At 42.0% G+C, this 24,442-nt stretch overlaps 1 protein-coding gene and 1 pseudogene across 3 annotated transcripts in view; one reads left to right on the top strand and one right to left on the bottom strand.

Annotated features, from left to right (window-relative positions):
* The window catches only part of LOC129825355 (bromo adjacent homology domain-containing 1 protein-like), a 38,407-nt gene extending 25,482 nt beyond the window's left edge, over positions 1–12,925 (bottom strand). For 2 of the 3 annotated variants that reach the window (XM_055885391.1, XM_055885395.1), the window contains exon 1: positions 12,376–12,925. The gene's annotated coding sequence lies outside the window, so the exon portion shown is untranslated. Of the gene's footprint in view, positions 1–20; positions 3,458–12,375 lie in introns of those variants that run through there. The other variant, XM_055885392.1, reaches the window with a different exon arrangement.
* On the top strand, positions 12,860–24,179 carry LOC129825662 (uncharacterized; annotated as a pseudogene).
* The last annotated feature ends 263 nt before the right edge of the window (positions 24,180–24,442 follow it).

Below are 24,442 nucleotides of genomic sequence, written 5' to 3'. Positions count from 1 at the left end.
TTTGAGAGATATTAACTTACACACTCCGACGACTCCGTCATACTATGCCTGGAGAAGCGTCGAAATAGTGCTGGACTGGTGTGATGGCTGAACTGATCTCTGTACTGACTGGGGGAGAGCTGGGGAGTGGAGAGAGAGGACGGTGGCTGCCTGCGCGATGTGCTTTGCTCTTCCTGGTTCGGCTTCACGGATTTGCAGAAAACTTCATTTTAACCAATTGCTATACAGACGAGCCTCGCTGACATCCCAGTCTTCCAATAGCGAACAGGCCTGGCGGTTAATTTCAAGACTAAAACCCCAAATATTTGTCGAATATGCGTCCCCCTGCGAAGTGTCTCGAATTAACTTGATTCAACTCGGTTAATTGCACCGGCTATGGAGCGATGTTGTCCGCCCTCAACGCCAGCCTCACCCTGTCATTTTGTCGTGACCAGACCACATTGAGTAAACCACTAGCTATATTTCCACACGTCTCCTGGTGTGTACAGCTATCACAACATTGTAATGTACACCCAAGAGAATGTAAAACATGCAGGGAAACACCAGTTCATTCTCATTGCCTGTGGTGGAATAAAATGAGAACGCTTTTCAAATAATAACCCTCCATTTTATTGGCCTAATTGATTTCTTAGCGTGCCCAAACAGTTAATTGGATATGGAAATAATTATAATTTCAATCAATATATTACAAAGCCTAACACTCACTAGTATAGGGTCCAAATGATTGAACCTTTGGACCAGGCATAAGCTGCTTCATGTGCATTAGGCTACCGCTATTACCGGTTTTATTAATCGCTTTATTACAGTATCTATTGCTGTATTATAGGTACATGCAAACACCACCCAGTCATATTGCAGAGGAAATTAATCGAGCGCATTAATAATATGCGGGCCTCCACACTCCGTGTAATAACGGGCAAATTAATATGATAAATTATAGTGATCAGGTCCTAGTTTTGTGTTGGTGTCAGGTGATTACAATGTAATAATGCATAGGCAGCAATTCTCAATAGTCTGGAGTTGCTTCCTCTCATTGTCTCCTTTCCTTCAGCAGCACAGATATGAAGGAACTGGACAGCTGAAAGCAAATCCCCAGTGGGTATCCACCATATTGCTTTTCCTTGGTATGGGTTTTCAGATATAAGCAGATGAATGAGAGGAAGCTCCTTTAGACTATCGAGATTAAGGAGAGGAGACAAGTAGAGGAAGCTGTTGAAGACTATTAAGATGAACCCTATACGATTTTAAATCCCCCACAACACCATGTGCATTAAGTTGAAAAATGTGTGATTTCAAGGCCGAGACATCTGGCCACGCGACCACCAATCGTCGCTCTTTCAGTTGGAGGCTGTGTTTCCAGAGTATCCATATTTAAGCCACGGTAATCTTTGTTTAAAAAAATGTAGTTGAATGTCTGTCAATTGCATCATTTCGGTCAGAAAATTGGTAGAGGAAAAGGATTTGAGCTGCAAACTGAACAGAATGTAAATTATCAGATGACTTGAAGGCTTCAACTGAAACAACTGACATGGCTCTATCTATAGAAATGGCATACAGAAGCAATCTCGATATGTATAACATCTGTCCTATATACAAGTTAAACATTTCACTTTAAAATCACACAGCAACCATACATTGGATAATAATAACCAGTTAATAAACATTTTACACAGCCGTTCATATGACTGACAATTTGACATATTTCATTGATATGTCAATAACTGAGGGCACAATCAGTAGTCAACTCCTGAAAAGTGCACTTCAGCTAAGCTAAATGCACTACCGTTTTTCAGTTTCACACTGCACTATCACAACAGTCCCAAGCCAGTAGCCTATCAGGAGTCCACTGCATTATAGGCTGATGAGACCTCTGTGATACAACAAAATTAAGCATAATGCAAACAAGAACAAATATCTTATTGTCACATACACAGATAGATGCAGTGAAATGTGTTGTTTTACAGGGTCAGCCATTACTGCGCCCCTGGAGCAAATTCGGGTTATTTGATTTTTCACCTTGTCGGCTCGGGTATTCGCCATAACCACTAGGCTACCGGCTGCTTCCCTACAAAACTACAGCTAGTGACTGAATAACTTTTATATACTATAGCCAACTACAGTACCCTCTACCCCAGAGATAATGTCTAATCGACAATAAACCAGGGCGTCAAAGAGTAACTTTATCTGTTCACCCAAAGCCTTATAATCCTGGAAAATGGAGACAAAAATCACTTTAATAATATTAAAACAAAAACAAGGAACCAAAAATCCTTGCATTGCCAAGATTTAAACAACACAGTTTTAAGGTGATATATTAATCACAAACTCTATCCGTGGGCTGTTCACAAACAACATAAAGTCATGGAATTGTTTTTCAGCTCTGGTAATATGTAGCAGGAAGGAGAGAGAGCAGAGTGACTAATACAAAGTGGTAATTTCCCAAACCATTTATCTGATGACACTTCCATGCTGTACCATCTTCCCCACCTAATGGCAAGGGAACATTTTTGTGCTGTTGTTTCCAGGGGAGTTTTATCACAGTCAGTGACACCCTTTAGTTTAGAATGACAAATACTTCCCATTCTCCTGTCCTCCATACAGGTCTGACTGGAATTGTTGTAATGATGTTGCACCCCAAACTTCATCTACACCTGTGAGAGATGGGCTATACTGTGTGAGGGGAACATCTGTAGAAGAACAGTTTTGTGTAAAAGTCAACCTGAGTATGTGTAGCTCATGGGGATGTGTGAAACTTATTCCTCAGCCCAAGTGTCCCCACTTGCACCTGCAAATAGCTAGCTTTTTGCGTGGCGCCGACAGGTAAGATGCTTTAGGAGGGCGGTCACGTGTGCTAGCAAGGCAGAGGTCCTCGGTCCGAGCCTCGTTGTGAGCCGAATCAGGAAGAAGCGGTGCTGACTAAGCAAGAAGTGTGACGTCTTTTACACATTCAAATTAAAGTTAGTCATTTCCATAATTATCCTTAAGGTCTACAGTATATGTTGGAGTTCAGGCTTTATTTGAAAAGTAGGAAATGTACTAAATTTGAACCATTACGGAGTAATCCAAGGCTATTAGAATGGGCTCAAATAGCTTGTTTTTCCACTCACAGCTGTCCCCCAGTGTTAGTTATGAAGATGAGATGTTAATGAAGCAATGCAAACCAAATTGAAGTGTCTTGAGTTTCGTTTGCGCGTTCTACAGTCTTATAAAGATAGCAGGTGACTGGGGCAGGCAATGTTACAAAACATTTGTATGATTTTTTGTGGTAAAACATGCACCTTACATCAGATCTTGAAATATTCTCTGTGAAGCTAACTTTCATCAAGGTTATATATGGTCTATAATTGGTTTCTCCCTTTTCATTGTCAGTATCCTTTTTCAGCATGTTGATATCTGTAACATCCGTAACAGCTGTGGATGTGATGGCTATTGAGATATACAGTGGGGCAAAAAAGTATTTAGTCAGCCACCAATTGTGGAAGTTCTCCCACTTAAAAAGATGAGAGAGGACTGTTATTTTCATCATAGGTACACTTCAACTATGACAGACAAAATGAGGGAAAAAAATCCAGAAAATCACATTGTAGGCTTTTTTATGAATTTATTTGCAAATTATGGTGGAAAATAAGTATTTGGTCAATAACAAAAGTTTATCTCAATACTTTGTTATATACCCTTTGTTGGCAATGACAGAGGTCAAACGTTTTCTGTAAGTCTTCACAAGGTTTTCACACACTGTTGCTGGTATTTTGGCCCATTCCTCCATGCAGATCTCTTCTAGAGCAGTGATGTTTTGGGGCTGTTGCTGGGCAACACGGACTTTCAACTCCCTCCAAAGATTTTCTATGGGGTTGAGATCTGGAGACTGGCTAGGCCACTCCAGGACCTTGAAATGCATCTTACGAAGCCACTCCTTCGTTGCCCGGGCAGTGTGTTTGGGATCATTGTCATGCTGAAAGACCCAGCCACGTTTCATCTTCAATGCCCTTGCTGATGGAAGGAGGTTTTCACTCAAAATCTTACGATACATGGCCCCATTCATTCTGTCCTTTACACAGATCAGTCGTCCTGGTCCCTTTGCAGAAAAACAGCCCCAAAGCACGATGTTTCCACCCCCATGCTTCACAGTTGGTATGGTGTTCTTTGGATGCAACTCAGCATTCTTTGTCCTCCAAACACGACAAGTTGAGTTTTTACCAAAAAGTTATATTTTGGTTTCATCTGACCATATGACATTCTCCCAACCTTCTTCTGGATCATCCAAATGCTCTCTAGCAAACTTCAGACGGGCCTGGACATGTACTGGCTTAAGCAGGGGGACACGTCTTGCACTGCAGGATTTGAGTCCCTGGCGGCGTAGTGTGTTACTGATGGTAGGCTTTGTTACTTTGGTTCCAGCTCTCTGCAGGTCATTCACTAGGTCCCCCCTTGTGGTTCTGGGATTTTTGCTCACCGTTCTTGTGATCATTTTGACCCCACGGGGTGAGATCTTGCGTGGAGCCCCAGATCGAGGGAGATTATCAGTGGTCTTGTATGTCTTCCATTTCCTAATAATTGCTCCCACAGTTGATTTCTTCAAACCAAGCTGCTTACCTATTGCAGATTCAGTCTTCCCAGCCTGGTGCAGGTCTACAATTTTGTTTCTGGTGTCCTTTGACAGCTCTTTGGTCTTGGCCATAGTGGAGTTTGGAGTGTGACTGTTTGAGGTTGTGGACAGGTGTCTTTTATACTGATAAGTTCAAACAGGTGCCACTAATACAGGTAACGAGTGGAGGACAGAGGAGCCTCTTAAAGAAGAAGTTACAGGTCTGTGAGAGCCAGAAATCTTGCTGGTTTGTAGGTGACCAAATACTTATTTTCCACCATAATTGGCAAATAAATTCATAAAAAATCCTACAATGTGATTTTCTGGATTTGTTTTCCTCATTTTGTCTGTCATGGTTGAAGTGTACCTATGATGAAAATTACAGGCCTCTCTCATCTTTTTAAGTGGGAGAACTTGCACAATTGGTGGCTGACTAAATACTTTTTTGCCCCACTGTATATATATCACACACATATCATATACACACAGTGCATTCGGAAAGTATTCAGACCCCTTGACTTTCTCCACATTTTGTTACGTTACAGCCCTATTCTAAAATTGATTAAATTGCTTTTTTACTCCATCAATCTACACACAATACCCCATAATGACATCACAATACCCCATAATGACATAGCTAAAACTTCTAAACCTGTTTTTGCTAATTTATTAACAAATTTAAAAAACGTACGTATTCAGACCCTTTACTCAGTACTTTGTTGAAACACCTTTGGCAGCAATTACAGCCTTGAGTCTTCTTGGGTATGATGCTGCAAGCTTGGCACACCTGCATTTGGGGAGTTTCTCCCATTCTTCTTTGCAGATCCTCTCAAGCTCTGTCAGGTTGGATGGGGAGCGTCGCTGCACAGCTATTTTCAGGTCTCTCCAGATATGTTAGATCGGGTTCAAGTCCGGGCTCTGGCTTGGCCACTGAAGGACATCCAGAGACTTGTCCCGAAGCCACTTCTGCATTGTCTTGGCTGTGTCCTTAGGGTCATTGTCCTGTTGGAAGGTGAACCTTCACCCCAGTCTGAGGTCCTGAGTGCTCTGGAGCAGGTTTTCATCAAGGATCTCTGTATTTAGCTTCGTTCATCTTTCCCTTGATCCTGATTAGTAACCCAGTCCCTGCCGCTGAAAAACATCCCCACAGCATGATGCTACCACCACCATGATTCACCATAGGGATGGTGCCAGGTTTCCTCCAGACGTGACGCTTGGCATTCCAGCCAAATAGTTCAATATTGTTTCTCAATGGTCGAAGATTCCTTTAGGTGCCTTTTGGAAGGAAGGACAACCAGAAGGACAACCATCTCTGCAGCACTCCACCAATCGGGTCTTTATGGTAGAGCGGCCAGACGGATGCCACTCCTCAGTAAAAGGCACATGACAGCCCACTTGGAGTTTGCCAAAAGGCACCTAAAGACTCAGACCATGAGAAACAAGATCATCTGGTCTGATGAAACCAAGATTGAACTCTTTGGCCTGAATGCCAAGTGTCACGTCTGGAGGAAAACTGGCACCATCCCTACGGTAAGGCAAAGTGGTGGCAGCATCATGCTGTGGGGATGTTTTTCAGTGGCATGGAAGACCAGTCAGGATCGAGGGAAAGATGAACAGAGCTAAGTACAGAGAGATCCTTGATGAAAACCTGCTCTAGAGCACTCAGGACCTCAGACTGGGGCGAAGGACAACAATCCTAAGCACACAGCCAAAACAACGCAGGAGTGGCTTTGGGACAAGTCTCTGAATGTTCTTGAGTGGCCCAGCCAGAGCCCGGACTTGAACCCAATCAAACATCTCTGGAGACCTGAAAATAGCTGTGCAGAGACGCTCCTCATCTAACCTGACAGAGCTTGAGAGGATCTGCAGAGAAGAATGGGAGAAACTCCCCAAATACAGGTGTGCTAAGCTTATAGCATCATACCCAAGAAGACTTGAGGCTGTATTCGCTTGCAAAAGTGCTTCAACAAAAAACTGTAAAGGGTAAAGGGTCTGAATACTTATGTAAATGTAATATATATATATTTTTTTTTTTATATACACACTACCGTTCAAAAGTTGGGTCACTTAGAAATTGCCTTGCTTTCCATGAAAAACATGCATGAAATGAGTTGCAAAATGAACAGGAAATATAGTAAAAATGTTGACAAGGTTATAAATAATGATTTTTTATTTAAATAATAATTGTGTCCTTCAAACTTTGCTTACGTCAAATAATCCTCCATTTGCAGCAATTTCAGCCTTGCAGACCTTTAGCATTCTAGTTGTCAATATATTGAGAATCTGAAGAGATTTCACCCTATGCTTCCTTAAGCACCTCCCACAAGTTGGATTGGCTTGATGGGCACTTCTTACATACCATACAGTCAAGCTGCTCCCACAACAGCTCAATAGGGTTGAGATCCGGTGACTGTGCTGGCCACTCCATTACAGACAGAATACCAGCTGACTGCTTCTTACCTAAATAGTTCTTGCATAGTTTAGAGCTGTGCTTTGGGTCATTGTCCTGTTGTTGGAGTATATTGGCTCCAATTAAGTGCCGTCCACAGGGTATGGCATGGAGTTGCAAAATTGAGTGATAGTCTTCCTTCTTCAAGATCCCTTTTACCCTGTACAAATCTCTCACTTTACCACCACCAAAGCACCTCCAGACCATCACGTTACATCCACCATGCTTGACAGATGGCGTCAAGCACTCCTCCAGCATCTTTTCATTTTTCTGCGTCTCGCGAATGTTCTTCTTTGTGATCCAAACACCTCAAACTTAGATTTGTCTGTCCATAACACTTTTTTCCAATCTTCCTCTGTCCAGCATCCAGTGTTCTTTTGCCCATCTTAATCTTTTCTTTTTATTGGCCAGTCTGAGATATGGCTTTTTCTTTGCAACTCTGCCAAGAAGGCCAGCATCCCGGAGTCGCCTCTTCACTGTTGACGTTGAGATTGGTGTTTTGCAGGTACTATTTAATGAAGCTGCTAGTTGAGGACTTGTGAAGCGTCTGTTTCTCAAAGTAGACACTAATGTACCTGTCCTCTTGCTCAGTTGTGCACCGGAGTCTCCCACTCCTCTTTCTATTCTGGTTAGAGCCAGTTTGCGCTGTTCTGTGAAGGGAGTAGTGTACAGCGTTGTACGAGATCTTCAGTTTCTTGGCAATTTAACGCATGGAATAGCCTTCATTTCTCAGAACAGGAATAGACTGACGAGTTTCAGAAAGTTTTTTGTTTCTGGACATTTTGAGCCTGTAATCGAACCCACAAATGCTGATGCTCCAGATACTCAACTAGTCTAAAGAAAGCCAGTTTTATTAATTCTTTAATCAGAACAACAGTTTTCAGCTGTGCTACCATAATTGCAAAAGTGTTTTTCTAATGATCAATTAGCCTTTTAAAATTATAAACTTAGATTAGCTAACACAACGTGCACTTGGAACACAGGAGTGATTGTTGCTGATAATGGGCCTCTGTACACCTATGCCGTCATTTACAACATTAACAATGTCTACACTGTATTTCTGATCAATTTCATGTTATTTTAAATGGACAAAAAAAATGATTTCAAAAACAAGGACATTTCTAAGTGACCACTAACTTTTTAACGGTAGTGTATACATTTGCAAAAAGTCTACAAACCTGTTTTTGCTTTGTCATTATGGGGTATTGTGTTTAAATTGATGAGGGGAAGAAAACGATTTAATCAATTTTAGAATAAAGCTGTAACATAACAAAATGTGGAAAAAGTCAAGGGGTCTGAATACTTTCCGAATGCACTGTATACCTCATCTTCAGAAGCTTGTGCAGTCACCACTTTGTGTGCTTATATTCTTCAGACCTTTACTGAAGCAATTGCCGATATCTCTAAAATTGTGTTCTAGAGAAGATTATTTTGTCAAATGTATGCCGAAATGCATGACACATGGCAATACTGTTTTTTTATTTTAGAAATCTGTGAAGAGTCCTGGGGCCTCATTTATCAAAGGTGCATGCGCACCCAAAAGTGTGCATATCTCAAAGTACAGCTCAGACCACGTGTACACAATTTCTGGAAGTTGATCAGTTGTATTGCAAGCAAATATTGTTCTTATGGGGAATTTGAAGCGTTCGATGCACAGGAATTATAATAATGGTAGGCTAACAAAAACTTTCAAACGTGGGCCTAATGATAAAACAGATGCATTTGGTTAGGAGATCGCATAGCAGCATGTAGCCTAATGTGTTTACTTTACTTTATAGGCCTAAATCATATACTGCAGGACATGTCTCTCCTTTTCTGACATGACTGGGTTATTCCAGCTGCACAACAAATATTAGGCTACTATTTATCCATTGCTCATTCAATAGCCAAGTATGCGCGAAAGTAAATAAACCAGTAGCCTTTTGACAGTATATGCTAGTATTGCTGTGTGGTAGGAGTACGAAATCAAGGCCTATTTAATCTCAGAGACTATTTTTATTTTATTTTACCTTTATTTAACTAGGCAAGTCAGTTAAGAACAAATTATTATTTTCAATGACGGCCTAGGAACAGTAGGTTAACTGCCTTGTTCAGGGGCAGAATGACAGATTTTTACCTTGTCAGCTCGGGGATTCGATTTTGCAATCTTTCGGTTACTAGTCCAGCGCTCTAACCACTAGGCTACCTGCCGCCCAAAGGCAGGAGATAGAAACACAATCATGTCCTGAAACAAAATATTGAACAACAATTTGTCTTTTGTATAGAAGTGTGGGCTGAAGCATTTACTTTTAAATTGTTGAAAAGACAATCTTGCAGAATGCGCAGCCAGTGTTTAGCACTCGCTATAGGCGGCATGCATTTTAAGTTGGAAAAGTCACTTCAAAAGATTACCACATTCTGCCCACACCTCTACAGAACTGTAATACATTTTGCCATTGCGCTTTAGAAACCACCATGGCCCAGTTCCAACATCTCAAAATCATACAGCAAATGAGAGCGTTGTTGTTAGCCTACAAGGTGGAGAGAGGGCGTTTTCCAGGCAGGGTTGTACCAATGATTTAAATATACACTAGATCACTGACAGGAGGCGCTTTATTATGAATATCTACATTTGTTTTTGCCACGTTTATTCTATTACAGAAACCTTAAATGCATACTTTTAAATTATGTGAGCTAAACATACAAAGAAAAAATAAACATAAAACATCTTCCTTAAAGTGTACTTTAAAAAAAAAAGTTCTAATGTTACCTTCCCCCACCACAACAACAAAAATACATGTCATTTTGTCCTTGAAACATTTAATTGAAATACTGTAGAAGTCAATGAATTCCTATGGAGGACTGGTCCTTCTGGGGAGTGCCAGTAAGGCTGATCGGTGGCTTCAAAGCCTCTCACTGGCCAATACACCGCATCAGCCATCCAGGGTTTATATCATTGGTTGTTACGCTTGTTCACGAGCGTAGAAATATAGTATGGCTCTGATCTATTAATGAACACATGCGCATGTGTTGCGTGTGACAGTTTGATAAATCCCAATCATTTATTGCGCACGCAAATCCTAGAATCTTCACATATGCAAGAATTTTGTGAGAAATTTACACGGTTGATAAATTAGGCCCCTGGAGTCTTTTTCAAATTAAAGCCCCCCAAAATATAATGACTTTATCCAGTGTCTATTAAAGTAGATTGGCAGTATAGGCACATGTAAGACCTATATGGTCTCATTTGCATATTTTGATATACACTATATATACACAAAGGTATGTGGACAACCCTTCAAATTAGTGGATTCAGCTATTTCAGCCACACCCATTGCTGACAGGTGCAATCTCCATAGACAAACATGGGCAGTAGAATGGTCTTACTGAAGAGCTCAGTGACATTCAACATTGGAACATCATAGGATGCCACCTTTAACAAGTCAGTTCGTCAAATATCTGCCCTGCTAGAGCTTCCCCGGTCAACTGTAAGTGCTGTTATTGTGAAGTGGAAATGTCTAGGAACAACAAAGGCTCAGCCGCGAAGTGGTAGGCCACACAAGTTCACAGAACGGGACCGCCGAGTGCTGAAACCGCCTGTCCTCGGTTGCAACACTCACTACCAAGTAGTAGCTGGCTCTGGAAGCAACGTCAGCACAAGAACTGTTCGTCAGGATCCTCATGAAATGGGTTTCCACGGCCGAGCAGCAGCACACAAGCCTAAGATCACCATGCGCAATGCCAAGCGGCGGCTGGAGTGGTATAAAGCTTGCCGCCATTGGACTGGGGCAGTGGAAACGCATTCTCTGGAGTAATGAATCACGCTTCACCACGCTACAACATACTATGTCATTGTAGACGATTCTGTGCTTCCAACTTTGTGGCAACAGTTTAGGGAAGGCGCTTTCCTGTTTCATAATAACAATGCCCCCATGCACAAAGCGAGGTCCATACAGAAATGGTTTGTCGAGATCAGTGTGGAGGAACTTGACTGGCCTGCACAGAGCACTGACCTCAACCCCCTCGAACACCTTTGGGATGAATTGGAACACCGACTGCGAGCCAGGCCTAATCACACAACATCAGTGCCCTCCCTCACTAATACGCTTGTGGCTGAATGGAAGTAATTCCCCTGCAACAATGTTCCAACATCTAGTGGACAGCCTTCCCAGAAGAATGGAGGCTGTTATTTATAGCTGCAAAGGAGGGACCAACTCCATATTAATGCCCATGATTTTGAAATGAGATGTTTGGTGTCATAAGCACACACACCATAAAACTGACTCAGAGAAACATGCGACAAAGAACATAACATAAGTTAAGGAAGCACAAAGCTTAATACATGTGTTATAAAGGATCATAAGAAGGATACAGTTTTAAACTAAACTAAATGTTATGCTCGTTGTTGAGTCATGCATCCAGGTGGGTTAGCAAGCTAATAATAATTTGATTTGTGAAATAGGACAAATAAGCACATATGTGCATGTTTGTATTCACAAGCACGTGATGAATTTGAAATATGTTTTTGTGCAGATCCCACTCTCCCTAGGCGGAGTGGGGTCACGGCCAGGTTCTACCAATGACGACCCTGGAGCAAGCGCACGTCGACATTTTTCACCTTGTCGGATCGGGGATTCGAACTAGCGACATTTCGTTTACTGGCCCAACGCTCTAACTGATAGTCTACCTGCCACCATATAAAATAATAATATATTAGGCTGTAACATTGCCTAATTGTTGTATTTATTGAAGACCAAACATCAATTTATTGGTAACTACACCAGATTTCAAAACTAATTGCACGCTTTTGAATCACAACATCGACTCTATTGCTCCGAATGCTCACTTCTTGGCTAGCACGAGTAGCGGTGACACAGTAGCACAGTGGTTTCCAACCAGGGGTACTAGGACTCCTGGGGGTACTTGGCCTATCCACAGGGGGTACTTGAGAAGACTCATGAGACCATAGGCTTACTGGTAAAATGCACATGAGTGGTTACTTCAGGGGTACTCCAAGCAGAGCAAAGTTCAGATGGTGGTACAGTAACCGAAAAAGGTTGGGAACCACTGCAGTAGCATACACGGGCTGGAGTGGATGACCACTATACATCGCGCACGCTTTTAGGCTAGCAGCACAGCCAAGTACCACTCCCCGAAACAATTTCCTATTTTCATGGCTACTTCACTCATTAACGCACACACACACGACTCGAAACAAACACAGCAAACGCAATCGCCATCACTGGAAAAACAGCGAAATAGTATGGGCTAGTTTAGTGGCATTATCTAGCTAGCAAGCTAGCTACCTAGCTACTCCACGAACGAACCCATGAGAAAAGAGGCAGCAACGCAAGCTACTCACCCGTATGGGTCTCCGTGGCACTCCTGTCCTAATTGGCACGCTAACAATCTGCAATCTTGGTATAATACTCTCCAGGACACCTTGTTGTTTAACAGAGGTGGATAGCTAACAACTACGAACTATCTAGCTAGCTAGTTGTCCGATGCTGGGGCTGCTGGATTCTGCTCTTTACTTGAAGTGCTTGTCTCAGCGAACGTCAATGTCGCCGAATTAGATGTGGCTTCCTCTAGCCTTTCCACACTCTTTTCGAGGACCCCCCAAAAACAATCGACGAAAGAAGTAAACAACTCCAAGCATCATCCTATTCGCCGAAAGGTACTCCCTAGCGTTAGCTACATCAACTCAAACACGGACCTATTTCCACACACGAGTTGATACCGTTGATTGGGGCGGGCTAAAGTGTAGAGATACACGTCGCTTTATCCGTTATGGCACTGTGCAACCTAGCTGCACTGTGTGGCAGTTTTCAGTTGCGCACCAGTGACAAATAAGGCTGCTCGCCAGAAACCCAAGTGCTGTAGCTAAGCTACTCTGTTGCACTGGCTGTGAAAAGTGTACCAATCCTCAGCAGACGCGGGCTTCAACACAGGTAAAACATCTCAGAACTGTTTTCTTCGCATGTAAAAAAATATATATATATTTTTTGGCAGTGTAGCGTATTTTACATAACAGCATCACCCAGGAGCGGTGTGTGTCCGATCACATTTGAGGACAACATGGAGATACTTTTAAAAGGGGCACCAGCGCTTGGTCGGCAATCGTTCAACAGCGATATAGGGGGTATTGGGCCTTTACGGGTCCGTCCTCCAGGATGCAACTTTTTATATAGCATAGCCTAAACTTGAGTTAATGAACATGCATCCATTTTAGACAAGGCTACCACAAAATTAACAGGTGGAGACACTCAAACACAGGCTATCCTCCTGCAAATGTTTCTATTATTTAGCATATTTGAGGAATCACAGGCCTAAACAACCACGGATCTGAGCATCTTTGTATATGAGATCTGGAGACTACCACTGCAGACGACATAGTAAATGGCCCAACAGCGTTTCAATTAGTTCATTCATGCACGGCTACCTACTCAATTGTCTTCACAATCTTTTTGGGGCAAATAGAGGCTGGACTTCGCTCTAATATTGCCTTTGATATTGGGTGCGTTCGTAAATTCAATCTGGAGTGCCAGAGAGCGCTCAGAGTGAGCTCTGTGCGTTCGTAAATTCAGAGCGTTGTCAGATTGTCTGCTCGTAAATTCAAAGCGTTTCTCACAATGGCAGTCAAGCACCCAAGCTAACTGGCTAAAGTTAGCTATTTCCAGATATTAATGAGCGAACTCCTCACTCTGGCCATTTACCTGCCCATAGCAGGGCTATTTTCATGTTATCCAGAGCGTTGGTGACTGTAACTGTGCTGCCGGCAACAATTTAATTAAGCTTTTTTGCCGATTTTTACAACACCGGCCATATTCAACTGGTGTTGAGCGTCCTTAGTCAGCAAATGTTGTTGCAGAATGTGAAATGCATTGGTTGCCATGGTTTTCAACCACCCCTAACCAACCCTAATCACCTAAATCAAGATTCGGTATTGAAAAATCATTAGTGACCCTTAACTCAGCAAAGTGGCATAAACCTCCCTGAATACTAGAAATTGCTTTCTTGCCTAGCAGTAAGGAGCGTGAGACTGTAGCCAAAATGTGTTACTCTCCAGCAGCATTTCATTTAATAGGTGGAGTTATGATGCATTCTATATTATTGTAGTCATCCTCGCTGTATGAGCCACGTTAAAATTCCCAAGCGGGTTAACCCTATTGGTGAGATGCGTAGGGTGTTTGCCTTTCACGCCTGGGATCCGTTCGCTACATTGGTGTCAGAAGTGAGACGGCAGCCGTGAGGGGGAAACCGGACGTGTGAGGGGGCCGTGGCAGGTCGAAGCATGGGGATTTGCCTTCCCGTTCGGAGGGTGCAGTGTAGCAATCCTCTCGCTATATGAGCCACACTACAATTCCCATTAAAAGGGTTAACCCTATTGGTGCGATGCATATGTTGATTACCTTTTACACCAGCAACTTGGGTTTGCATCCCTGTCCCTCCATTCGCTACATTATAATACCAAAGCCACACAACTGCAGTGGGATCTGCTTCTACAATATAGCTCAAATTTTCTTCATTTTACCCTCAAAAGAAGTTCGGCGTCCGGCTGAAATCGTTATCAGTGTGCTAGCTTGGCAGGATTAGTTTCCTCCCTCTCTGAATACAACTCGGGGTAAACGGTCTGAACCACAGTTCGAACCCAGTGCCCTCGGCCTCACTAACACAGATGACTGCCCTCCTTGACAACATACTAACCAGTTGAGCTATGGAAAAGGATCCAATTCAGCAGTTACATTGACGACATTTCCAGCTAGCTGTGGAGTAGAGCTTTTCACGGGTCCTGGTGGGAACTAATTACCCAGGACCCGACCGGGACCCCATTGGGTTTGAGTCCAAAATTCAAACTTTTTCCTCAGGTCTGGGTCGGGTCCTGTTTTATTGTCATCGGGTCTCGTGTCTATGTAACCTAAGCTGATAGACCTGAGTGGACTAGAATGGACCTGACCACGGCTCTGCATAGCCTATAGCATATTTATTTTCTAATAAGATTAATTTACTGACTTATAGAAGGCCTAGAAGGCCTAGCACACATATAAATACCTATTTGTTTATCAGAAGAGCAACTTGGCTGATAAACATAATTTTTTTGTCACTCGGGTCCAATCGGTTTTGATCTTTGGGTCTAGGTCTGGTTGTCCTCGGGTCCATTCGGGTTCGGGTCCCCCTTTAATAAAAAATATCAGGTCCATTCATATCCGGGTCTGATTGTCCTCGGGTCTGTTCGGACCAACTTTTTGGACCCGAGAAGACCTCTACTGTTGAGTGAGCTTACGGCACGTTCACGCACCCCCTCTAAACTCGCTTCACAGCGACCCCAGCTGTTGAGCTGAGCACTACGCTTACGGCACGTTCTTGTCTCCGTTACACAGTGACATGCCCCTGGTCACTGTATAATCCGCTGTGTTTTTCATGTTGGTTTATTTTATTTTAGGCTCATAAGAAGTGCATTGTCCGGATACATGCCATAGGTCACTTTATATTCCACTGTGTTTTGTATTTTTGTTTATTTGTCCGTTTAATTTTTTTTATCTTGGTAACCAGAGCAACAACAATGTCACAACGCATATGATGGAAAATTACTTAATTACCCATAATGCTTATTGACTTAACATTCCATTGTAATTCCAATTACCATGGCAATTATGTGTCACAATACTAATTATATTTATATGCTGTATGGCAGGCCAGTGACTTTTGCAACCAAATTATATTACTTTGTCCAATCGCACACAGGCTTTTATGGTCACACAAGGTGCCACCTATGGATTCAAAATGAGTAGCCTTACAATTATTTACATGGCCCCAGTTCCATTTGCAACCTAATACGTTTTTAGAAAAATAACCATAACATTTCTAATAGATACGAAATTGTAGTTCTCAAAGATGCAAATTAATTAATCAAATCCAATGATTTACTAACAAATATAGACAACCTAGATGAGAAACTATTGAGAATGGGAGCAGACTGTATTGCCACCCCTATTTGTCATGTCTTTAACCAAAGCCTAAAGGAGTGTGTATGTCCACAGGTGTGGAAGGAAGTGAAAGTAATTCCACTTTCAAAAAATAGTAAAGCACCCTTTCCTGACTCAAACAGCCACCCAATCAGTTTGCTGCCTGTTCTTCATAAACTGATGGTGAAAATTGTGTTTGCGGTATCCCTCAGGGAAGTTGCCTTGGGCCGATGTTTTTATCTGTTTTTTTTAAAGCTGAACTTGCTTTTTGCCTTAGTAATCTCTGGTGGCATAGCATTCCACGATTACTTTATACGTACAGTGCCTTCAGAAAGCATTCGCACCAAATTGTGTTGTGTTACAGCCTGAATTTAAATTAGATTAAATTGAGATGTTTCTCACTGACCTACACACAATACCCCATAATGTCAGTTATTTTTTATTTTACAAATTAATAAAAAATGTAAAGCTGAAATGTCTTAAGTCAATAAGTATTTAACCCCTTTTAGGCAAGCCTAAATAAATTCAGGAGTAAACATTTGCTTAACAATAAGTTGCATTGACTCACTATGTGTGCAATAATAGTGTTTAGCATGATTTTTCAATGACTACCTCATCTCTGTACCCCTAACATACAATTATCTGTAAGATCCCTCAGTCGAGCAGTGAATTTCAAACACAAAGGCCAGGGAGGTTTTGCAATGCCTCACAAAGAAGGGCACATATTGGTAGATGGATAACAATGTAAAAGCAGACATTGAATATTCCTTTGAGCATGGTGAAGTTATTAATTACACTTTGGATGGTGTATCAATACACCCAGTCACTAAAAAGATACAGGTGTCCTTCCTAACTCAGTTGCTGGAGAGGAAGGAAACAGCTCAGGGATTTCACCATGAGGCCAATTGTGACTTTAAAACAGTTACTGGGGCCTCCCGGGTAGCGCAGTGGTCTAGGGCACTGCATCGCAGTGCTAACTGCGCCACCAGAGTCTCTGGGTTCGCGCCCAGGCTCTGTCGCAGCCGGCCGCGACCGGGAGGTCCGTGGGGCGACGCACAATTGGCATAGCGTCGTCCGGGGTAGGGAGGGTTTGGCCGGTAGGGATATCCTTGTCTCATCGCGCTCCAGCGACTCCTGTGGCGGGCCGGGCGCAGTGCGCGCCAGCCAAGGGGGCCAGGTACACGGTGTATCCTCCGACACATTGGTGCGGCTGGCTTCCGGGTTGGAGGCGCGCTGTGTTAAGAAGCAGTACGGCTGGTTGGGTTGTGCTTCGGAGGACGCATGGCTTTCGACCTTCGTCTCTCCCGAGCCCGTACGGGAGTTGTAGCGATGAGACAAGGTAGTAATTACTAGCGATTGGATACCACGAGAATTGGGGAGAAAATGGGATAAAAAAATAAATAAATAAATATAAAAAAAAACAGTTACTGAATTTAATTGCTGTGATAGGAGAAAATGTAGGATGGATAAACAACATTGTAATTAATCCACAATACTAACCTAATTGACAGAGTGAAAAGAAGGAAGCCTTTACAGAATAAAAATATTCCGAAACATGCATCCTGTTTGCAACAAGGCATTGAAGTAATACTGAAAAAAAGGTGGCAAAGCAATTCACTTTTTGGCCTGAATACAAAGTGTTATGTTTGGGGCAAATCCAATACAACACAATACTGAGTACCACTCTCCATATTTTCAAGCATAGTGGTGGCTGCATCATGTTATAGGTATACTTGTAATCATTAAGGACTGGGGAGCTTTTCAGGATAAAAAAAATAAACTAAATGAAACTATGCACAGGCAAAATCCTAGAGCAAAACCTGGTTCGACATTGACTGGGAGATTAATTCACCCTTTCAGCAGGACAATAACCTAAAATGCAAGGCTAAATCTACACTGGAGTTGCTTAGCAAGAAGACAGTAAATGTTCCTGAGTGGCAGAGTTACAGTTTTTCTTGAAAATCTATGGCAAGACCTGAAAATGGTTGTCTAGCAATGATCATCAACCAATTTGACAGAGCTTGAAGACATTTTAAAAGAATCATGGGCAAATGTTGCACAATCCAGGCGTGGAAAACTCTTAGAGGCTTACCCAGAAAGACTCACAGCTGTAATCTCTGCTAAAGGTGATTCTAACGTATTGATGGAGTGAATACTTATCTAATCAAGATATATTATGTTATGTTTTATGATATGTTGTATTTTTCATACATTTTGCACAAATGTAATACCTTTTCTTCCTCTTTGACATCAGAGTATTTTGTGTAGATTGTTGACAAAAAGTGACAATTAATTCCATTTTAATCCCACTTTGTAACACAACAAAATGTGGGAAAAGTCAAAGGGTTTGAATACTCTCTGAAGGCACTGTAAAAAGCTAACCAAAGTCCTTTGTAGAATATGTATGAAGCCATATCATATCTCTATTAAAACATTCAGTTCTAACAGCAGCATTAGGTAAAGCCACTGGAGCATGTTCAGATTTTTGGCCCATGCAGTCTGGCGTGCTACTGTTAGAACACTTACTATATGTGGCGGTCAGTCAAGTGGCCATTTTGTCCTGTTTAGGTCAAAAGAGATAATGGCAAATGGCCAACAGCGAGGGCACAAGGAGCATAGCCTAGTAGTCTCTAATACGCAACGAATGACTCGTCTTTATGATTCTTGTTTGAGGTACTGTATTTGAAGGCATTAAAAGCCCCTTGGAAGTAACCCGCTTTATTCAGATAAAATAAAAGCACACACTTGGAGGACAAAGGGGGAATTCAATGTTCCAAAGCGTTTTTGTCCATTTCAGGGTAAACATTTCTATTCTATTTTGACATGGTTTCCACAGTAGACACATAATACAATTGATGATTAAAAGCTGATGCAGGAGGGAAGTGGGTCTGTTTGTAAGAGAGTAGAGGAGAAGTAACGGGTTTAAACAAGGCTGTGTGGTGGTAGCTGGAGACCTCGTTTGGAGACTGTTGGAACAAACAGACAAGATGGGACATGATCTAATGTGCTATGGTGTTAGAACAGCAGGGCTGAGGACATTTTATCTCTTCACTCACGCACCAGCAGACACTCACTTACCCATTCTGAGTTGCTGGGGATACATCTCAATAGTCTAAAGTGGTTTCCTTTCCTTGTCTTCTTTTCCTCCGTTACGCTTTAAGGCCACTTAAAGGAAAACTCCACCAAAAAACTATCTTTTGGTATTAGTCCATTGTTGATATAGTCCCAAAATGCTGTGCATGACAGAAATCAAGTATTCAAGACACAGTATATAACTTTCAAAATACAGAAATACAGCAGTTATGATGCATTCCTCCCATCGTCTCCTGTCCTCACCACCAGGCACTCACTCACTCTGTATGCATCTCAATCCACTAATTGTTTCCTCTCCTTGTCACTTGTCCACACTCATAACCACTGGGCACTCTCTCTCTCTTTCTCTCTCTCTCTCTCTGGTCTGACTGCATCTCAATCTCGTTCTAGTAAGTTGACCCTTCCCTTCTGCTCTTGTTCACTCCCCTTTGCAGATCTCAAATGAGACAGGGTAAGTGTTAAAGACAGACCTGTCAGTGCTGATGGAGGAAAAGAGATGTGCCGTGAAATAACACTGTCTACCTGTGAATCATAGACTGCCTGCTGAAATTGGCAAAAGCTTTTCATCACGATTTTACACTCCTCCCTCACAATTCACCAGTGTAGTGATATTGTGTTATTACAGATTTCCGCACTCTGTACTATCCACTGAGAATCAATCCCCACATCTTTACTCGCTGTCCTATTTTGCTGAGTGTGTCTTGCTTCATGAAGGCTTCCTTACAAACAAGAGAAATGAGAGAGGGGGTGAAGAGATGAAATAGCAAGGGTGAGGGGGTAGAGGAGTGAAAGATGGAGAGAGTATTACAGTAAGAGAGTGAAAGTAAGGGAATGAGAGATTGAGGACAAAGACGTGAGGGAGTGAGCATGAGGTATTAAAGGAAATAATAAAGAGAGATGGTGAGATAGAAAGAATGAGAGTCTGAGGGATTGAAAGAGTGATGAGAGGAACGAGGAAGAGTGTGAAAGGATGAGTGAATGTTTTTCACCTTGAAAAAGGTGTGTTTTACGTGCACCAAATCCAAATACCTGTACGCTGTACTAATTATAATTGTGCCTACATTTTATGCTCTCGCTCCATTTCCTGTTAATCTATCTATTAATCCACACTGTGTAACCGCTGACAACCTAGAAATTTAACCCATTTTCTATTTGTTGTCCTTACAGGAAGGGCCTTATATGGAACTTCTCTGACTTCGGAGTAATTCTAAGTGGGAGGAGAGGTTTTGTTTTGGCACTTTTACATCCTATGTCTGAATTAAACCCATATTATAATCATCAGAATTTAATTAAATTAAATTCTTAGAGTTACTGATTTTTTGCTTCCATATGATTTTAGGTGACACATGTTTGCAATGGAAGTAATAACTCAGAGGAAGATTGTGTGAGTCGAGTTGAATGGGTAGAAATCAACCTCTACCTTGTTACGCAACAACCCAATTTACTTATGCCAGCTCATTTATTTGTGCCATGCAGTGGTATAAATGTTGAAAGTTAGACTCAGTGTTCTCATCTCAGAGTTGAGGCTGTCCAAATGAAGCTCCAAAGTGCAATTTAAGGGACTCCCAGTCCCAGGCCTCTGCTTTTCCAGCATCCTCTGCTTCCTTGTCACCTAATGATCTTAACCAATCAGCAGTCTGGGTTCAGATGCCTTTGAAGGCATGACAACAGAGCTTGAGGTCACTGAGGTGGAAAAGTAGAAAGAAGTGGAGAACAGATCAACTATAAGCTCTTCAATCAATCAAATTTGATGTGTATATTTACTTTTGCAAATAATCTGAGCCTATAGATTCCCAACAAGCAAGCAGAGGCGACAGTGGCAAGGAGAAACCAGCAGAGACACCAGGCTCAAGAGAGGCAGTCCATCTTCTTCTGGCTTGCCAGGCAAGGGGTTCTTACAAGCACATTGGCCAAGTTTCCAACAGATCTTCATTTCCATCGTGGGCATTATGGGTAATGTAGTCCTAATCCTGTCTTTAATAAAGAACCAGATCTCCCATCTGAAAACATTTGAGCCTCGCTACCTCCAACCTGGAAGAGCTCCTTGTCGTAAACATCTGCAACGTCATCATGTTCTGTGTCTGTCCTCACCCCCTTGTCCTAACGGACGCTCAAGTTCCTCATGGTGAGAGTAAAGTACAGTATATGTAGCAGCGGATGGCTAAAGTGCTACTGCCTTCCCAAGACCTGGAAGTACTGTCACCCTGGATCTCGAAATTGCTTTTCTGGCTCAGTGGTAGGCTATTGACAGTGCTTTTTGTTGTGTTACAGCGTAGAGGGTTATATGAGTTTGTGCTCTGGTTGGGTGGAATTTACACAGTCTCATAAGTACAAATGTACTTAGAAATCATTCCTGTCAGAAACAAGTTGACAGCAGCTGAGATAATTGTATAATGTGATAATTTATTGATCTATTCGTTTGTAATGTAGGTGTTCGGCGAAATCGGCAGCATCCTCTTCACATTCCTCATCAGCATCTTCTGGTACCAGAAGCTCCCAGATGCTGAGACTGGGGGCATCTTGCCCGTCTTTCTGGACAACATCTGGTTGGCCTGGGCTGTGTGTGATGCTAGCCATGTTCCTGGGAACTCCTACCTATCTCATGAACATGGATGGTCATATGGATAACTATACGCAAGACGGAGGCTGCCCTCCAGACTTCGTCCAGTGAACTGCCCGACCATTAACTGGGTCTTCAAGTATATTTTCATCCTGCTCTGCAACCTGCTGCCTCTATTCATCGTCATCGTCACCACCTGTCTCATTGTAAAGGTCTGTAACCACCTTGGAGTCGGTAGAGTTTGCCCCTAACCACATCCCTCTAATAGTTAATAAGGTTAGTTTTGAGGGTAGAGTGATCGGATTCTAGATCTGTGGATAGTGGCAATGCTCTGTCTGTGACCACTTGTTTGCTTAGGGTTGTCCAGTTGACAGACACATTGTCTTGGTATGTTTTGTCTCCCCTTCTTTAGTTGAACACACCTACCGTATTATAACTCGTTATGTATAGAAGTTTTACTGAATGACTAAAATGTTGGTGCACCAGGTGCTGCTGGTTCAGAGGAGGATGGTGGTGCCAGCGCTAAGTGCAGCAGGGGTGCCAGTGGAGCAGCCTCCCAGGAAGAAGGTCTACCTGGGGATCGATAGGAACACAGTGGGCATCCTGGCTGCCATGGGGGTGTTCCAGGTGGAATGGATCCTTCAGTCCCTACGACTTCCCCTTTTGGACCGAGGTGGAGTTCTTCATCACATCGTCCTATACCACAATCAGCCCTTATGTGTATGGGATAGGGAGTAACCTGTTTACTGTGAAACAATTTAAGAAGTAATGTAAGAAATAATTTTTAGGTGTCCGGTGTAAGCAATTTTCTGTGCAGTATGATTATGGGATAAGGGAATAACCTCTTCTCTGAAACATGTAACGAAGTAGTTGTGGTATATTTATAAACGCTCTGTGTTAGATGTAGGTGATTCTCTATTTTCTTGGAAGTAATTTTAAGAAGTCAAAGCCCGGTTTTTAGACGTAAACTACCCGACAAAAGTTTTAGAAAACCTACTCATTCCAGGGTTTTTCTTTATTTTTCTATTTTCTACATTGTGGAATAATAGTGAAGACATCAAAACTATGAAATAAAACATATGGAATCATGTAGTAGCCAAAAGTGTTAAACAAATCAAAATATATTTTATATTTGAGATTCTTCAAATAGCCAGCCTTTGCCTTGATGACAGGTTTGCACACTCTTGGCATTCTCTCAACCAGCTTCATGAGGTAGTTACCTGGAATGTATTTCAATTAACAGGTCTGCCTTCTTAAATGTGAATTTGTGAAATGTATTTCCTTCTTAATGCGTTTGAGCCAATCAGTTGTGTTGGGACAAGGTAGGGGTGGTATACAGAAGATAGCCCTATTTGGTAAAAGACCAAGTCCATAATATGGCAAGAACAGCTCAAATAAGCAAAGAGAAATGACAGTCCATCATTACTTAAAGACATTAAGATCAGTCAATCCTGAAACTTTCAAGAACTTTTACAATTTCTTAAAGTGCATTCGCAAAAATAATCAAGCACTATGATGAAACTGGCTCTCACGAGGACTGCCACAGGAAAGGAAGACCCAGAGTTACCTCTGCTGCAGAGGATAAGTTCATTAGAGTTACCAGCCTCAGAAATGGCAGCCCAAATAAATGCTTCACAGAGTTCAAGTAACAGACACATCTCAACATCAACTGTTCAGAGGAGACTGCATGAATCAAGCCTCCATGGTCGAATTGCTGCAAAGAAACCACTACTAAAGGACACCAATAAGAAGAAGACACTTGCCTGGGCCAAGAAACATGAGCAATGGACATTAATTATTCCAGTGGAAATCTGTACTTTGGTCTGATGAGTCCAAATTGGAGATTTTTGGTTCAAACCGCCGTGTCTTGTGAGACGCAGAGTGAACGGATGATCTCTGCATGTGTGGTTCCCACCGTGAAGCATGGAGGAGGAGGTGTGATGGTGCTTTGCTGGTGACACTATCTGTGATTTATTCAAGGCACACTTAACCAGCATGGCTACCACAGCATTCTGCAGTGATACGTCATCCCATCTAGTTTGCGCTTAGTGGGACTATCATGTTTTACCCCAACAGGACAATGGCCCAAAACACACCTCCAGGGTGTGTAAGGGCTATTTGACCAAGAAGGAGAGTGATGGAGTGCTGCATTAGATGACCTAGCTTCCACAATCACCTGACCTCAACCCAATTGAGATGGTTTGGGATGAGTTAGACCACAGAGTGAAGGAAAAGCAGCCAAAAAGTACTCTGCATATGTGGGAACTCCTTCAAGACTGTTGGAAAAGCATTCCTCGTGAAGCTGGTTGAGAGAATGCCAAGAGTGTGCAAAGCTGTCAAGGCAAAGGGTGGCTACTTTGAAGAATCTAAAATATATTTTGATTTGTTTAACACATTTTTTGTTACTACATGATTCCATATGTGTTATTTCATAGTTTTGATGTCTTCGCTATTATTCTACAATGTATAAAATAGTAAAAATAAATAAAAACCCTTGAATGAGTAGGTGTGTCCAAACTTTTGACTGGTTTGTGTGTGTGTGTGTGTGTGTGTATATGTATATATATATATATATATATATATATATATATATATATATATATATATATATACAGTTGAAGTCATAAGTTTACATACACCTCAGCCAAATACATTTAAATTCTGTTTTTCACAATTCCTGACATTTAATCCGAGTAAAAAGTCCCTGTTTTAGGTCAGTTAGGATTATTTTTTTAAGAATGTGAAATGTCAGAATAATAGTGGAGAGAATAATTTTTTTCAGCTTTTATTTCATTCATCACATTCCTAGT

This window comes from Salvelinus fontinalis, chromosome 27, assembly GCF_029448725.1.
Source record: "Salvelinus fontinalis isolate EN_2023a chromosome 27, ASM2944872v1, whole genome shotgun sequence".
NCBI classification, from domain to species: Eukaryota; Metazoa; Chordata; class Actinopteri; order Salmoniformes; family Salmonidae; genus Salvelinus; species Salvelinus fontinalis.
The sequence above is the reverse complement of the archived record's forward strand: the minus strand, read 5'-3'. Positions and strand labels throughout refer to the sequence as shown.